General features: G+C 43.1%; 1 protein-coding gene across 5 annotated transcripts in view; it reads left to right on the top strand.

The window, feature by feature from the left end:
• Window positions 1-18,869, top strand: part of elmo1 (engulfment and cell motility 1 (ced-12 homolog, C. elegans)) — a 178,936-nt gene that overhangs the window by 24,890 nt on the left and 135,177 nt on the right. For 3 of the 5 annotated variants that reach the window (XM_045709172.2, XM_045709171.2, XM_014178477.3), the window contains exon 1: window positions 9,922-10,158. The exons of 1 other annotated variant lie outside the window; for it this stretch is intronic. The gene's annotated coding sequence lies outside the window, so the exon portion shown is untranslated. 5 annotated transcript variants of the gene reach the window in all.

Raw genomic sequence — 18,869 nt, 5'->3', positions numbered from 1 at the left:
TCATCTGTGAAGAGCACAGGGCGCCAGTGGCGAATTTGCCAATCTTGGTGTTCTCTGGCAAATGCCAAACGTCCTGCACGGTGTTGGGCTGTAAGCACAACCCCCACCTGTGGACGTCGGGCCCTCATACCACCCTCATGGAGTCTGTTTCTGACCGTTTGAGCAGACACATGCACATTTGTGGCCTGCTGGAGGTCATTTTGCAGGGCTCTGGCAGTGCTCCTCCTTGCACAAAGGCGGAGGTAGCGGTCCTGCTGCTGGGTTGTTGCCCTCCTACAGCCTCCTCCACGTCTCCTGATGTACTGGCCTGTCTCCTGGTAGCGCCTCCATGCTCTGGACCCTACGCTGACAGACACAGCAAACCTTCTTGCCACAGCTCGCATTGATGTGCCATCCTGGATGAGCTGCACTACCTGAGCCACTTGTGTGGGTTGTAGACTCCGTCTCATGCTACCACTAGAGTGAAAGCACCGCCAGCATTCAAAAGTGACCAAAACATCAGCCAGGAAGCATAGGAACTGAGAAGTGGTCTGTGGTCACCACCTGCAGAACCACTCCTTTATTGGGGGTGTCTTGCTAATTGCCTATAATTTCCACCTGTTGTCTATTCCATTGGCACAACAGCATGTGAAATTTATTGTCAATCAGTGTTGCTTCCTAAGTGGACAATTTGATTTCACAGAAGTGTGATTGACTTGGAGTTACATTGTGTTGTTTAAGTGTTCCCTTTATTTTTTTGAGCAGTGTATAATAAATCCATGTTATATAGCCTACACCTTCACAATAAATCCATTATTTATTTTAGACAGGTCTAAAGAAGCATGATATGAAGAAAATGTAGTCTATTTCAGAAGAACAGAATAGCATACGCTGAGTTGTCCTTATGTTAGATCCTGATGTGGGTATGCCAAATGGCTGTGGGCTACACTAGTTCATTTAGCAGACAAGATTAGAGTTATTAATGTAACTTTAGTTGTTCTACAAACGTTGGGCCATATGTTTAGATTTTTAATACATTTTAAGTGTGCATGATACGACTCCTAATGATGATTTGAAAAAAGTTGCTTGAAAGGCATGAGCTCTGCTCTGTTTTTTGCGCAGGCTGTACACACTTCATTAGTCTCTCATTCACGATTTGACAAGCACTTGATAATGCCTAGAATTCCACGGCGGCATCCCGTTTGTGGCCGTAATGCACCCTAAAAAAATCCATGCCTTTGTTGTGCCTTTCTCCCTGAGTGCTGTGCGCTCTCCATCACATGATCGGATCTTTCTCACAGGCTACAATTGAAGACAGACACATCGGGGATGCAACTGTGCGCGTCCTTATCCAATTCCGAGGTGCATATTGAAGATATTGGAAAAATTGTCCACATTCACTTTTCGTCAGCCAACAAGATAAGTAGGCCTAACGAATAGCAAAAGCACAAGCCTATGTCAATCTACTGTCCCCCATAGTACAAAAGTCGACCTATTCTGTGCAAGAAATAAATAAACAGTGGGATGCAATAGATCGCAAATTAATTCAACCACTAGCATAAAAAAACAAAAAAATGTACGCAATGTGGCTGACACAACAGATCAGAACGTTTAGCTTAAAAATGTATAAACTATTAGGCTGTTTCTTCACATTATAAGCGCAGCAATGCGCACATGGTAGCAGGCTATAAGCGTGAATGTTCCATTAGCTTGAAAATAACATTATCAAAAGTGACTGCAAATGCGATTATGAACGTAATCCTTTTACTATAAAGGTGCATTTCTATGGTGAATTATCTTCCCCAAACTTGAAACTCACGCGCTGCTTATGTATGCCAGTTAGACTCTAAACCTCTTGTAAAGCGGATTAATGTGCTTAATTTTAAGAAGTTTTTTGGCCACTTTAGTTGTGATACAAACCTTATAAAAACATATAGGCCTATGGGCTAGGCTACATGGGGTGTGCAACTATGATTTGAAAAAGTCACAAAAAATGGCTTTCTTATGCTTGGTATCATTCACAAGTGGTAATAAACTCAGCAAAAAAGAAACGTCATCTCACTGTCAACTGCGTTTATTTTCAGCAAACTTAACGTGTAAATATTTGTATGAACATAAGATTCAACAACTGAGACATAAATGGAACAAGTTCCACAGTCATGTGACTAATAAAAATTGAATAATGTGTCCATGAACAAAGGGGGGGGGGGGGGTCAAAAGTAACAGTACTGCAGTGCATCTCCCCCTCATGGACTGCACCAGATTTTCCAGTTCTTGCTGTGAGATGTTACCCCACTCTTCCACCAAGGCACCTGCAAGTTCTCGACATTTCTGGGGGGAATGGCCCTAGCCTTCACCCTCCGATCCAACAGGTCCCAGACGTGCTCAATTGCATTGAGATCTGGGCTCTTCGCTGGCCATGGCAGAACACTGACATTCCTGTCTTGCAGGAAATCACGCAGAGAACGAGCAGTATGGCTGGTGGCATTGTCATGCTGGAGGGTCATGTCAGGATGAGCCTGCAGGAAGGGTACCACGAGGGAGGAGGATGTCTTTCTTGTAAAGCACAGCGTTGAGATTGCCTGCAATGACAACAAGCTCAGTGCGATGATGCTGTGACACACCGCCCCAGACCATGACGGACCCTCCACCTCCAAATAAATCCCGCTCCAGAGTACAGGCCTTGGTGTAACGCTCATTCCTTCGACGATAAACGCAAATCCGACCATCACCCCTGGTGAGACAAAACCGCGACTCGTCAGTGAAGAGCAATTCTTGCCAGTCCTGTCTGGTCCAGCGATGGTGGGTTTGTGCCCATAGGCAACGTTGTTACCGGTGATGTCTGGTGAGGACCTGCCTTACAACAGGCCTACAAGCCCTCTGTCCAGCCTCTCTCAGCCTATTGTGGGCAGTCTGAGCACTGATGGAGGGATTGTGCGTTCCTGGTGTAACTCAGCAGTTGTTGTTGCCATCCTGTACCTGTCCCGCAGGTGTGATGTTCGGATGTGCCGATCTTGTGCAGGTGTTGTTACACGTGATCTGCCACTGCGAGGATGATCAGCTGTCCGTCCTGTCTCCCTTTAGCACTGTCTTAGGCGTCTCACAGTACGGACATTGCAATTTATTGCCCTAGCCACATCTGCAGTCCTCATGCGCCTCCTTGCAGCATGCCTAAGGCATGTTCACACAGATGAGCAGGGACCCTGGGCATCTTTCTTTTGGTGTTTTTCAGAGTCAGTAGAAAGGCCTCTTTAGTGTTCTAAGTTTTCATAACTGTGACCTTAATTGCCTACCGTCTGTAAGCTGTTAGTGTCTTAATGAACATGCACCTGTGGAACAGTCGTTAATTGTTCATGGTTCATTGAACAAGCATGGGAAACGGTGTTTAAACCCTTTACAATGAAGATCTGTGAAGTTATTTGGATTTCTAGTAATTATCTTTGAAAGACATTGTCCTGAAAAGGGGACGTTTGTTTTTTTTCTGAGTTTATATCATTCACAAGTGATAGGCTAATATTTTCACCCATCAGACCATTCTTGATTTAATATTGTCTTTACTTAATACTAAATAATATACAGTATGTGTGACATTTGTTTTGATTTAGAATGGACCATTATCATGCACCTGTCTTGAAAGGGGCAGCGGGGAAAAATACATGTCATCTATGCACTTAAAAAGCTGATTGAGGTGTAACGGCTGTCTAAAGAAGCAGACCAAGGCACAGCGTGTTGAGTGCTCATATTTAATTTTAATCGAGACACTTTGAACAAAACAAGAAAATGACAGCCAAACAGTTCTGTCAGGTATAACAAAACACTAAACAGAAATTAACCACCCACAAACCCCAAAGGAAAACAGGCTGCCTAAGTATGACTCCCAATCAGCGACAACGATGTACAGCTGTCCATGATTGAGAGCCATACCAGGCCAAAACAAAGAAATACAAAGCATAGAAAAAAGGACATAGAATGCCCACCCAAATCACACCCTGACCAAACCTAAATAGAGACATAAAAAAAGCTCTCAGGTCAGGGCGTGACAGGAGGACCGTTTTACCGTGATTCATTTACCTGTCAGCCAGGTAGGCAATAATCCAGTTGTAAATATAAGCAATCAGCTTAACCTCTTGGGGCTATGTGGGACGCTAGCGTGCCACCCGTGGTGCACCCTATCAACAGCAGGTGCATTTCAAGAGCGGCAAATTTGAAACCAAATAAATGTCAAAATTCAAATTTTTCAAACATACAACTATCTTACACCCTTTGAAAGATAAACATCTCCTTAATCTAACCACGTTGTACGATTTCAAAAAGGTTTTACGGCGAAAGCATAAAGTTAGATTATGTTAGGAGAGTACATTGACAATAGCTGTGTGTAATGTTTTGTCAATTCAAAGACAGGCGTCACCAAAACCATAAAACCAGCTAAAATGATGCACTAACCTTTGACAATCTCCATCAGATGACACTCCTAGGACATTATGTTAGACAATGCATGCATTTTTAGTTCTATCAAGTTCATATTTATATCCAAAAACAGCGTTTTACTATGGCGTTGATGTTCAGGAAATCATTTCCCTTCAATAACCGGCAGTCAAGTCAGCACCACAAATTAAATAATTAAAATTAGAAAACATTGGTAAAATATTATATTGTCATTTAAAGAATTATAGATTTACATCTCTTGAACGCAATCGACTTGCCAGATTTAAAAATAACCTTACTGGGAAATCACACTTTGCAATAATCTGAGCACTGCGCCCAGAAAAATACGCTTTGCGATACAGACAAACGGCCATGTTGGAGAGATCGAAAATACTATGTAAATAATCCATTACCTTTGATTCTCTTCATCAGATGTCACTTCCAGGAATCCCAGGTCCATAACGAATGTAGTTTTGTTCAAAAAAGCTCATCATTTATGTCCAAAAAGCTCCGTGTTGTTAGCACATGATCTAAGCCCGCCGGACTTCACTTCATGAACGAGGGGAAAAAATATATTTACGTTCGTTCAAACATGTCAAACGTTGTATAGCATAAATCATTAGTGCCTTTTTTAACCAGAACATGAATAATATTCAAGGTGGACGAATGCATTCTCTTTTAAAACGTATTGGAACGAGGGTACCCAACATGACCTCGCGCGCCAGAGTCTAATCGGCCATCACCGTTCCAAGGCTCTTGTTCGGTCAGATCTCAAAGTAGAAGACTCAAAACACTTTGTAAAGGCTGGTGACATCTAGTGGAAGCAATAGGAAGTGCCAAAACATTAATCAGCCCCTGTGTGTTTCAATGGCATAGGCTTAAAGGTAATTCAACACATCAGGTATCCACTTCCTGTCAGAAAATGTCTCAGGGTTTTGCCTGCCAAATGAGTTCTGTTATACTCAGACACCATTCAAACAGTTTTAGAAACTTTAGGGTGTTTTCTATCCATATATAATAAGTATATGCATATTCTAGTTACTGGGTAGGATTAGTAACCAGATTAAATCGGGAACGTTTTTTTTATCCAGCCGTGAAAATACTGCCCCCTAGCACCAACAGGTTAATATTAGGAAAGTTGAGAAATAAATATAGTAGGCCTAGCCTATAGGAAGCTGATGGGATCCTCCTTTTTTTAGTAGAGGCCATCACTCTGTTTTCTCACACAATTGCATAGCCTATAGAAATGTTACGCAACATGAGCTCATGGGCTCTCATGAAGTATTTGATTAGACTTTTCAATTACATTTGCATTGATGTCAGAGTGATTAGAGGGACAATAGAGTGCTGAGTACCAGGCAGTTAGCAAGTTTGGTAGGCTACTAATGACCATGAGCAGCATCAGAGCTTGGAGAAGCCTAATTACCGTGACTACGTGGAATTTGACTGCCTTCATGACTCGTGACCGCCGGTGTGGGGCGGTAATGCGGTCACCGCAACAGCCCTATTCAAGACACTTGATTTTCACTCTTTCACACGCGCACACAAATTTGTGCTTTGGCTGTGTCTTAAGTTAACCCCCTTGCTGGCTGTTCTGATTGGCCTTCTGCCCACAGTGTTTGTGTCTGAGTTTTAAGTGTTATTGTCACGTGCACAAGTACAGTGAAATGCCTTTCTTTCACGCTCTTTTCCAACAATGCAGTAATCAAAATCAGTAGTAAAAATATTCTACTGTAAAGTGTGTGTCTGTGCGTGTGTGAGAGAGACCTGGTTTGTGTTGCCTGCTGAGCTGATGAGCCCTGCAGCAGAAGGTCACACAGTCAGAGTGACTCACTGAAGCCTGTGAGTCCTGTCTGTCTCCTGCTCTCGCTCTGCCCCCCCCAATTCGATTTCATTTCAAAGGGCTTTATTGGCATGGGAAACATATGTTTACGTTGCCAAAGCAAGTGAACTAGATAATAAACAAAAGTGAAATAAACAATCAAAAGTGAACAGCAAACATTACTCTCAAGTTTCAGAAGAATAGACACATTTCAAATGTCATTATGTCTATATACTGTACAGTATTTTAACGATGTGCAAATAGTTAAAGTACAAAAGGGAAAATAAATAAACTATCTCTCTCTATCCCTACACCCACTCTCTCCCTATATCTCCCCCTCTCTCTTTATTTCTCTCTCTCCCCATCTCCCTACGCCCCCCTCTCTCTTTCCCTGTCCTCTAACACTCTCTCCATCAGTTCATCATCCTCTGTGACTGTCTGGCAGCAGGAAGGCCTTTCAGTCTACAAACTCCTAATTGAGCTCCACTGTTATGTTTAAAGCTCATAGCCCTGACATCCCTGTTGAGAGATATTGCCTTATGTAATCAGAGATGGCATATTATTTTTAAATCTAAAGGGATCTGGGTTTGAACACTGCACATTTATGTTCTGCTTAGAGAGACAACCTGTGACATCATCTTATGTAATGTCTGTTTCAGTTGGTGTACACTACAGGCTCTAAATGTGTCCCAAATTGCACCTTATTTCCTATTTAGTGCACTACTTTTGAACAGGGTCCGTAGAGCACTGTGTAGGGAATAGGGTGCTTAGGGAATAGGGTGCTGTTTGGGATGCAACCTCTTTTAAATTTTTTGCATTTATTTAACCTTTTATTTAACTAGGCAAGTCAGTTAAACTAATTCTTATTTACAATGACAGCCTACCCCGAATTCCCCTAACCCGGACAACGCTGGGCCAACTGTGGGACTCCCAATAACAGCCTGGAATCGAACCAGGGTCTGTAGTGCTGCCTCTAGTACTGAGATGCAGTTCCATAGACCGCTGCGCCTCTCTCGGGAGCCCTCTAAATGCACTGATTTAGCAGTTGGATTATAGAGCATAAAATGTTGTGTTAGGAGGCCCCGTTATGGATTGACTATAACTACACCGGAAGGATACGCTGACATTTAACACTCATCATAGACCAAAACAATGTTGTGATTGGGTAACTGATGCCTATGTGTAGGCTGGGAGAGTTCCAATGGGAGATGCATCATATCACATCTCATTCTTTAAACAAAAACACCCTCAGCTACTAGCTACTAGCTACCATTGTATTATTTTAACAGACAACATACTAGCTAGTAAAGCCCGTGTTATGTGTGCTGCTTGGTATTTGCAGTTAGAGAACTTTTGTTGTGTGGGCGTGTTTCCACTCTGGAAGCACAGTTACTTTTTTATCATCTTCCCACAGAGCATCCCTAACCGTGTGACATTCCTTCCCTGTCAAGGACTCTTCTGAGGGGGGAGTCCCCCCTATTCTCCCAGGCCCCCCCAAGGCTTCTGCTCGGGAGAGTTTTGGGAGGAACAGAACAGTACAGTACATTGCTGTAGGCTAATTGGTTTCCTTAGCATAATCGGCTCATCTCCATGGAGACGGCGGCTAACTAGTGCTCTGCAATAGCTCTGTGGTGAGCAGGGCTGGAGGAGGGAGCAGGCCGTTTTTAGAACTGTCGTGTGGAAAAGTACTTTGGGGAGTGATGAAGTAGTGCTGGTGTACTTAGAAAATAGTTTGGCTCTGTGTTGCTGTGTGCAGCCCTGGCTACACCCTGAGAGAAGAGTAGCTTTCCATACCCAAATGCTCCAGTGAGATCTTCCAGCTCTTTAAATGAGTTAGCCTGCTAAAACATATGTTATGACAGCAACTCCTCTGGTTTTGTGGTATCTAGAATTGTGTAGCTACACGGTATGTGAATCGCGACCGCTCAGTCTTGTCAATTAGCATAGCAGAAGATTTCCCCCTCGCACGGGATTGCACTGAATGTAGGCCCCAACTGCTGAAACACAAATGACCCAATAAGGTGTAGTGAAATCCCAGCTAACACAGAATGTTCCTGCGACTTTCCCTTATATATTCTCTTTAACGTATTAACGTTTTACATATAACGCTGCCACAATGTTCTGGGAACCAACATTTGTTAGCTGGGATATATGTACCTGTCTGACAACCTATGATCTGTTCTGTCTGGGACAATTGTATAATAACAATTGTAAATGTCAAACAGGTGGTCGTGTTAAATGCTGTGAAAGGAGAGATTGTGGTGAAATGTTAGATGTCTTATGAAACACATTATGTGAAACGGCTGAGCTCATTTGCTCTGTTGACCTACCTGCCTCCTCTTCTCTTTCTTTCTCTCCCTTCCTCCATCTCTCTTTCTGCTTAGTCTCTGAGGCCTTGTTGACCTACCTCCCTCATCCTCAATCTCTCTCTCTTCCGCCATCTCTCTCTTTCGCTCTTTCTCTCTCCATCACTTTCTCCACCTCTCTCTCTGTGTCTCTGTGTCTCTGGTCTCTGTGGCCTTGACAGCTCAGATAATCAGAGAGCCAGATGAGTTAGCTTTGAATCTGATCCCAGGTAAAAATCTGCTAGAAAACAGACTACTACAGTATTTGGCTTTGTGGTAGAGATGAGTAGGGACTCGAGGGAGTTGGGGCCTCACTAACCCTACGGTGGGTTAAACATATGCTGTGTGTCAGACTTCACACACTGACACTGGCCAACTAAGACGTCAGCCCCCGACACTTGTAATGGGTGCAGTGAAGCAGCTGTAAGCACCAGACCTGGGTTCAAGTAGCATTCGTCTTCTTTCAAATACTGTATCTGCTCTTGATTGAGCTTGCCTGGCACAATGGAACCAAAGGAATAGTCCCGAAAGTGCAAACCCCACCATGATAACGTTCCAGGTAGACAATCAAATGCTCAAAGTATTTGTAAAGATTTAAAATACCATTTGAACCCAGGTCTGGTCAAGCTTCACTGACACTTCCCAACTAAGACGTCAGTCCCAACGCTTAGTTCAATGAGGCTGTAATGTTAAGATCCTGTCAGGTTTTGGCTCATTCTCCCACCACCGTGCGAGTTGTGCTTATAGTCTATGGCATCAGTGAGACAATAGGGCAGCCAGAGGTGGAAGTGAGAGCTTGGTTATGTCCCAAATGACACCCTATTCTCTATCTAGTGCATTCCTCCTTACTGATGCACTAGAGATGGGCCCTTGTCAAAGTAGCGCACTACATAGGGAATAGGATGCCGTTTGGGACGAAACCCTAGTGGTAATGGAACATGGCTCCCTCTGCTCAGAGCTCTGACTAGACTATGTTGACACCACACCAGGGTAATGTTCAGTAGGCAAACACTGTGGAATGTTCCAGATAGAAATGACATGAATAGAGCTGGCGTGATTCCTTATTGTACGTATTAGAGAGGCATGTTTATTCTAAATAATGTATTTTCTATCTGAACGTTCCCCGACTGTTGTACCCAGCTGAATGCTGACCAGTACATGTAGTAGTAGAGTATAGCTGTGTGACACAATGTTTTTCAGGTTGAGGTAACTTCCTGTGAGCAAGGCGTATAGTCTGTTTCTCCAACGGTTGTCTCATCTTTTAATTTTTCCGCTTTTTTTCACCGTTCTATTTTGCTACAGACCTGTTTCCTCTTCTCTAGACAAACGCCTACTTCCTCCTTCTGTTAACCTCTCTCTCTTTTGCTTTTTTCTGTCTCTGTGCCCAAGGAGAGGCACTGTGAAGTTTAGTTTGAAACCCTTGTTCTTGTGACTGCTGAACCTCGAAGGATGCTTATTGTATTTGTGGCTAGCTAGTGTTAGTGGAGATTTTGCTTAGTTTTGTTGTGGATTTGAAAGAAGACTTGTTGGAAGACGTGTTGGACCCGCGGGTTGAACTCGCTACCTGCTTGTCGTCAAGGTTTCCGGGTGAGTCCCCGGTCTTCTCTTCTTGTTGTGTACTCGCTACTCAGGCTGGAGTAGGGTGTGTTGGGCCGAAGGGTGTGGCCCTCATTTTAGGGCCCTCCTCCTCTGCCCTCCTCACCCCCTGTGCCCTCTAACACCGCTGGGCACTGAGCCTATTCAGACTACAGAATTATAATAATTATAAATCTCAATACCAGGACAGCCATTCTGTACCCATGAGTTTAACCCCCCTGGGCACTGAGCCTATTCCGACTACAGAATTATAATTATTATAAATCACAATACCAGGACAGCCAGTGTACCCAGGAGTTTACCAGTTTGGTTTCCCCTGACAGGTCATCTATGAAATAGATTGTTATTATAATCTCTGCACAGGGGGATTTAATTGTGAGGAAAATGAGTGGGATGGAGTTACACCACCTAAAGGATGACAGACCTCATACTGTTGGAATTCAATAAATGTTTATTGAAAATAGTTTTGAAAAAACAATTCATTTTTAGACAACTACATAACAGACAGAAATCGAAATAAAAGCATTGGCTGTGCAGCTCATTAGATATGGATTTGGCTGTTATAGTTGTTTAGTCACACCTTTGGATTAACACAGACGTTTTCTATGACTCATTTATTTTATTCAGGATGGTGACAAGGAAATGTATATTGTTGCTGACTCACTTTGTTATTGGTGAACCCCTTTGGTTTCACAGCTTGGGGTCACTGTTTTTATTACACTACCCCCCCCAGACTTGTAAGACCTTGTCTGCATCCCAAATAGCACCCTATTCCCTACCAAATGGCACCCTATTCCCTACCAAATGGCACCCTATTCCCTACCAAATGGCACCCTATTCCCTACCAAATGGCACCCTATTCCCTACCAAATGGCACCCTATTCCCTACCAAATGGCACCCTATTCCCTACCACATGGTACCCTATTCCCTACCACATGGCACCCTATTCCCTACCAAATTGCACCCTATTCCCTACATAGTGCACTACCTTTGACCAGAGCCGTATGGGCAGTATAGAGGGAATAGGGTAATATTTGCATCCCAAATATCACCCTGCAGCATGCATCGCTCCGTTTCACACATATCAACACTGCTTCCACGATGGTACAGTTCATAAATACACAAAGTTTAGAGAATTACTGTCCCCTCAGCAGGCGTATTGTGTGCCTCGGCTGAGTTAATACAGTGCTGTGAGAGCTGTTGTCGGCCCTTTGGCACAGACTACTGACAGGATATCCTGCTTTCTGCACCAGAAACAAGGGCATGTTTGTGAAACAAAGCGGCCTGTTGACAGAGACAGTTACTAGTAGTTGTAGTACTGTAGCAACCTGCTGAGACAGTGTAGTAGTAGTCTGCTGAGACAGTGTTGTTGTAGTAGTAGTAGTAGTAGTAGTAGTAGAAACCTGCTGAGGTAGTAGTAGTAGAAACCTGCTGAGGTGGTAGTAGTAGTAGAAACCTGCTGAGGTGGTAGTAGTAGTAGAAACCTGCTGAGGTGGTGGTAGTAGTAGTAGAAACCTGCTGAGGTGGTAGTAGTAGTAGAAACCTGCTGAGGTGGTAGTAGTAGTAGTAGTAGTAGAAACCTGCTGAGGTGGTAGTAGTGGTAGTAGTAGTAGAAACCTGCTGAGGTGGTAGTAGTAGTAGTAGTAGTAGAAACCTGCTGAGGTAGTAGTAGTAGAAACCTGCTGAGGTGGTGGTAGTAGTAGTAGTAGTAGTAGAAACCTGCTGAGGTAGTAGTAATAATAGTAGTAAACCTGCTGAGGTGGTGGTGGTAGTAGTAGTAGAAACCTGCTGAGACAGTAGTAGTAGTAGTAGTAGAAACCTGCTGAGACAGTAGTAGTAGTAGTAGTGGTGGTAGTAACCTGTTGAGGTAGTAGTAGTAGTAACCTGTTGAGACAGTAGTAGTAGTAGTAGTAGTAGTAACCTGTTGAGACAGTAGTAGTAGTAGTAACCTGCTGAGGTAGTAGTAGTAGTAGTAACCTGTTGAGACAGTAGTAGTAGTAGTAACCTGCTGAGGTAGTAGTAGTAGTAGTTACCTGCTGAGACAGTAGTAGTAGTAGTAGTAGTAGTTACCTGCTGAGACAGTAGTAGTAGTTACCTGCTGAGACAGTAGTAGTAGTTACCTGCTGAGACAGTAGTAGTAGTTACCTGCTGAGACAGTAGTAGTAGTTACCTGCTGAGACAGTAGTAGTAGTAGTAGTAGTTACCTGCTGAGACAGTAGTAGTAGTAGTAGTAGTAGTTACCTGCTGAGACAGTAGTAGTAGTAGTAGTAGTTACCTGCTGAGACAGTAGTAGTAGTAGTAGTAGTAGTTACCTGCTGAGACAGTAGTAGTAGTAGTAGTAGTAGTAGTAGTTACCTGCTGAGACAGTAGTAGTAGTAGTAGTAGTTACCTGCTGAGACAGTAGTAGTAGTTACCTGCTGAGACAGTAGTAGTAGTAGTAGTAGTAGTAGCAGTTACCTGCTGAGACAGTAGTAGCAGTTACCTGCTGAGACAGTAGTAGTAGTTACCTGCTGAGACAGTAGTAGTAGTTACCTGCTGAGGTGGTAGTAGTAGTAGTAGTAACCTGCTGAGGTGGTAGTAGTAGTAGTAACCTGCTGAGACAGTAGTAGTAGTAGTAGCCTGCTGAGACAGTAGTAGTAGATGTAGTAACCTGCTGAGACAGTAGTAGTAGTAACCTGCTAAGGTAGTAGTAGTAGTAGTAGTAGAAACCTGCTGAGGTGGTGGTAGTAGTAGAAACCTGCTGTAGTAGTAGTAGAAACCTGATGAGGTGGTAGTAGTAGTAGAAACCTGCTGTAGTAGTAGTAGTAGTAGTAGTAGTAGTAGTAGTAGTAGTAGTAGTAGAAACCTGCTGAGGTGGTAGTAGTAGAAACCTGCTGAGGTGGTAGTAGTAGTAGTAGAAACCTGCTGAGGTAGTAGTAGTAATAATAGTAGTAAACCTGCTGAGGTGGTAGTAGTAGTAGTAGTAGTAGTAGAAACCTGCTGAGGTGGTAGTAGTAGAAACCTGCTGAGGTGGTAGTAGTAGTAGTAGAAACCTGCTGAGGTAGTAGTAGTAATAATAGTAGTAAACCTGCTGAGGTAGTAGTAGTAATAGTAGTAGAAACCTGCTGAGACAGTAGTAGTAGTAGTAGTAGTAGTAGTAGTAGTGGTAGTAGTAACCTGTTGAGACAGTAGTAGTAGTAGTAACCTGCTGAGGTGGTAGTAGTAGTAGTTACCTGCTGAGACAGTAGTAGTAGTAGTAGTAGTAGTAGTAGTAGTAGTAGTAGTAGTAGTAGTTACCTGCAGAGACAGTAGTAGTGGTAGTAGTAGTAGTAGTTACCTGCTGAGGTGGTAGTAGTAGTAGTAGTTACCTGCTGAGACAGTAGTAGTAGTAGTAGTAGTTGTTACCTGCTGAGACAGTAGTAGTAGTAATAGCAGTAGTAGTAGTAGCAGTTACCTGCTGAGACAGTAGTAGTAGTAGCAGTTACCTGCTGAGACAGTAGTAGTAGTTACCTGCTGAGGTAGTAGTAGTAGTTACCTGCTGAGGTGGTAGTAGTAGTAGTTACCTGCTGAGGTGGTGGTAGTAGTAGTAGTAGTTACCTGCTGAGACAGTAGTAGTAGTAGTAGTAGTAACCTGCTGAGACAGTAGTAGTAGTAGTAGTAGTAGTAGTAGTAGTAGTAGTAGTAGTAGTAGTAGTAGTAGTAGTAACCTGCTGAGACAGTAGTAGTAGTAGTAGTAGTAGTAGTAGTAGCCTGCTGAGGTAGTAGTAGTAGTAGTAGTAGCCTGCTGAGGTAGTAGTAGTAGTAGTAGTAGTAACCTGCTGAGGTAGTAGTAGTAGTAGCCTGCTGAGACAGTAGTAGTAGTAGTAGTAGTAGTAACCTGCTAAGGTAGTAGTAGTAGTAGTAACCTGCTGAGACAGTAGTAGTAGTAGTAGTAGTACTAGTAGTAACCTGCTGAGACAGTAGTAGTAGTAGTAGTACTAGTAGTAACCTGCTGAGACAGTAGTAGTAGTAGTAGTAGTAACCTGCTGAGACAGTAGCAGTAGATGTAGTAACCTGCTGATATAATAGTAGTAGTAGTAGTAGTACTAGTAGTAACCTGCTGAGACAGTAGTAGTAGTAACCTGCTGAGACAGTAGCAGTAGATGTAGTAACCTGCTGATATAATAGTAGTAGTAGTAGTAGTAGTAGTAGTAGTAGTAGTAGTAGTAGTAACCTGCTGAGGTAGTAGTAGTCTGCTAAGACAGTAGCAGTAGATGTAGTAACCTGCTGATACAGTAGTAGTAGTAGTAGTAGTAGTAACCTGCTGAGGTAGTAGTAGTAGTAACCTGCTGAGACAGTAGTAGTAGTAGTCTGCTGAGACAGTAGCAGTAGATGTAGTAACCTGCTGAGACAGTAGTAGTAGTAGTAGTAGTAGTAGTAGTAGTAGTTACATGCTGAGACAGTAGTAGTAGTCTGCTGAGACAGTAGCAGTAGATGTAGTAACCTGCTGAGACAGTAGTAGTAGTAGTAGTAGTAGTAGTTGCCTGCTGAGACAGTAGTAGTAGTAGTAGTAGTAGTAGTAGTAGTAGTAGTAGTAGTAGTAGTAGTAGTAGACCTGCTGAGACAGTAGTAGTCTGCTAAGACAGTAGTAGTAGATGTAGTAACCTGCTGATACAGTAGTAGTAGTAGTAGTAGTAGTAACCTGCTAAGACAGTAGTAGTACATGTAGTATCCTGCTGAGACAGTAGTTGTAGTAGTAGTATCCTGTTGAGACAGTAGTAGTAGTAGTAGTCTGCTGAGACAGTAGCAGTAGATGTAGTAACCTGCTGAGACAGTAGTCGTAGTAGTGTGTGAGTGCATCTGCACGCACAGTGAGGCGAAGACTTTTGGAGGATGACCTGGTGTCAAGAAGGGCAGCAAAGAAGCCACTTCTCTCCAGGAAAAACATCAGGGACAGACTGATATTCTGCTAAAGGTACGGGGATTGGACTGCTGAGGACTGGGGTAAAGTGATTTTCTCTGAATCCCCTTTCCGATTGTTTGGGACACCCGGAAAAAAGCTTGTCCGGAGAAGACAAGGTGAGCGCTACCATCAATCCTGTGTCATGCCAACAGTAAAGCATCCTGAGACCATTCATGTGTGGGGTAGCTTCTCAGCCAAGGGAGTGGGCTCACTCACAATTTTGCCTAAGAACGCAGCCATAAATAAAGAATGGTACCAACACATCCTCCGAGAGCAACTTCTCCCAACCATCCAGGAACAGTTTGGTGACGAACAATGCCTTTTCCAGCATGATAGAGCACCTTGCCATAGGGCAAAAGTGATAACTAAGTGGCTCGGGGAACAAAACATCGATATTTTGGGTCAATGGCCAGGAAACTCCCCAGACCTTAATCCCATTTAAAACTTGTGGTCAATCCTCAAGAGGAGGGTGGACAAACAAAAACCCACAAATTCTGACAAACTCCAAGCATTGATTATGCAAGAATGGGCTGCCATCAGTCAGGATGTGACCCAGAAGTTAATTGACAGCATGCCAGGGCGGATTGCAGAGGTCCTGAAAAAGAAGGGTCAACACTGCAAATATTCTTTGCATCAACTTCATGTAATTGTAGTAACCTGCTGAGACAGAGTAGTAGTAATAGTAGTAGTAGCCTGCTTAGTTAGATAGTGTAGTAGCCTGCTGAGACAGACAGGTTGTAGTAGTAGTAATAGTAGTAGTAGTAGTAGTAACCTGCTGAGACAGACAGGTGGTAGTAGTAGTAGTAGTAGTAACCTGCTGAGACAGACAGGTGGTAGTAGTAGTAGTAGTAGTAGTAGTAGTAGTAACCTGCTGAGACAGACAGGTGGTAGTAGTAGTAGTAGTAGTAGTAGTAGTAGTAGTAACCTGCTGAGACAGACAGGTAGTAGTAGTAGTAGCCTGCTGAGACAGACAGTTAGTAGTAGTAGTAGTAGTAACCTGCTGAGACAGACAGTTAGTAGTAGTAGTAGTAGTAGTAGTAGTAGTAGTAGTAGTAGTAGTAGTAGTAGTAGTAACCTGCTGAGACAGACAGTTAGTAGTAGTAGTAGTAGTAGTAGTAGCCTGCTGAGACAGACAGGTAGTAGTAGTAGTAGTAACCTGCTGAGACAGACAGGTAGTAGTAGTAGTAGTAGTAGTAGCCTGCTGAGACAGACAGTTAGTAGTAGTAGTAGTAGTAACCTGCTGAGACAGACAGTTAGTAGTAGTAGTAGTAGTAGTAGTAGTAGTAGTAGTAGTAGTAGTAGTAGTAGTAGTAACCTGCTGAGACAGACAGTTAGTAGTAGTAGTAGTAGCCTGCTGAGACAGAGTAATAGTAGTAGTAGCCTGCTTAGTTAGTGTAGTAGCCTGCTGAGACAGACAGGTAGTAGTCTGTGTAAGAAACAAAGGCCACAGAGACAGGCACAGTGAGTTATCATTGCCTACGAGACGGAAACACACACAGAGAGAGATGGAGTGACACAGAGACACACACATGATGAAACACCCGCTACAATTACGACACCATCACACACGCAAGAGACACATTGAAGCACTTGCTTCAAGCCAGTTCACACACGCCACGCTCTAGCCATGCTTTCAGTGTCCTGTTACACCATGAGGGAGTGTCTCACACAAACACACACAGTAGGTCTAAGTACTGTCGTTTTTATTCACACAGAAGAACCCACAGGAAAATCCCTCGTAAGAGCTCATTGAAAGTTAGATTTATTCTCTTTGCCCTGTGAAACTGTGCCCACATACCCCTATCAGAGTTCCCCCTGGGTGGTAGACACAGGCAGACAAACAATGAATAATTAAGGAGGAAGAGAAACAGAAAGAGAGGAGGGCACTGGAGGGAAACGTGGCAGAGCTGCAACAAAAGGGAACAGGACGTGTAGTGAGTGACAGGCAGCAAATTCAAAGTTGAACGTCATTGTGAGAAATCATGTGGAGAAATCATCAATTAATAAAACATGCTCATTCCCTCTACCAAAGAGCATCTCTTTTAGTCACACCCAGCTTGCTAAAGACAGTCGGCAATGACAGACAGGCACACACACACACACACACACACACACACACACACACACACACACACACACACACACACACACACACACACACACACACACACACACACACACAGGACAGCAGTGGAGAAGGTGGAACGTTTTAAGTTCCTGGGCGTACACATCACAGACAAACTGAAATGGTCCACGGACACAGTGTGGTGAAGAAGGCACAACAGCCCTTCTTCAACCTCAGGGGGCTGAAAAAAATGTGGCTTGTCACCGAAAACCCTCACTAACTTTTACAGATGCACAATTGAGAGCATCCTGTCGGGCTGTATCACCGCTTGGTACGGCAACTGCACCACCCACAACCGCAGGGCTCTCCATAGGGTGGTGCGGTCTGCACAACGTATCACCGGGGGCAAACTACCTGCCCTCCAGGACACCTACAGCACCCGATGTCACACGAAGAAAAAAAGATAATCAAGGAAAATAACAACCCGAACCACTAACTGTTCACCCCGCTTCCATCCAGAAGGCGAGGTCATTACAGGTGCATCAAAGCTGGGACCGAGAGATGGAAAAACAGCTTCTATCTCAAGGCCATCAGACTGCTAAACAGCCATCACTAACACAGAGAGGTGGCTGCCTACCTACAGACTTGATATCATTGGCCACTTTAATAAATGGAACTAGGCACTTTAATAATGGCACTTTAAGAATGTTTACATATCTCGGATTACTCATCTCATATGTACACTACCGTTCAAAAGTTTGGGGTCACTTAGAAATGTCCTTGTTTTGAAAGAATTTTTTGATTTTTAAAGTCCATTAAAATAACATAAAATTGATCAGAAATACAGTGCAGACATTGTTAATGTTGTAAATGACTATTGTAGCTGGAAACGGCAGATTTTTAATGGAATATCTACATAGGCGTACAGACATCCCTTATCAGCAACCATCACTCCTGTGTTCCAATGGCATGTTGTGTTAGCTAATCTAGCTAATCTAAGTCTATCATTTTAAAAGGCTGATTAATCATTAGAAAACCCTTTTGCAATTATGTTAGCACACCTGAAAACAGTTGTCCTGATGAAAGAAGCAATAAAACTGGCCTTCTTTAGACTAGTTGAGTATCTGGAGCATCAGGATTTGTGGGTTCGATTACAGGCTCAAAATGGCCAGAAACAAAGAACTCACCAGTCTCAATGTCAACAGTGAAGAGGCGACTCCGGGATGCTGGCCTAATTTGATGTTATTTTAATGGATTTTTTTTTTTTTTTTAGCTTTTCTTTCAAAAACAAGGACATTTCTAAGTGACAACAACAACAACAACAGCAACAACACAGTTGAAGTTTACATACTCTTAGATCGGAGTCATTAACTCGTTTTTCAACCACTCCACAAATTTCTTGTTAACAAACTATAGTTTTGGCATCTATTATTATTTCACTTATAATTCAGATTATTTCTCTTATAATTCACTATATCACAATTCCAGTGGGTCAGAAGTTTACATACACTAAGTTGACTGTGCCTTTAAACAGCTTGGAAAATTCCAGAAAATTATGTCATTGCTTTAGAAGCTTCTGATAGGCTAATTGACATAATTTGAGTCAAATGGAGTTGTGGATGTATTTCAAGGCCTACCTTAAAACTTGGTGCCTCTTTGCTTGCCATCATGGGAACATCAAAAGAAATCAGCCAAGACCTCAAAAAAGAAATTGT

The sequence above is a fragment of the Salmo salar genome, chromosome 27 (assembly GCF_965601325.2).
Source record: "Salmo salar chromosome 27, fSalSal1, whole genome shotgun sequence".
Classification (NCBI taxonomy): Eukaryota; Metazoa; Chordata; class Actinopteri; order Salmoniformes; family Salmonidae; genus Salmo; species Salmo salar.
The sequence above is the reverse complement of the archived record's forward strand: the minus strand, read 5'-3'. Positions and strand labels throughout refer to the sequence as shown.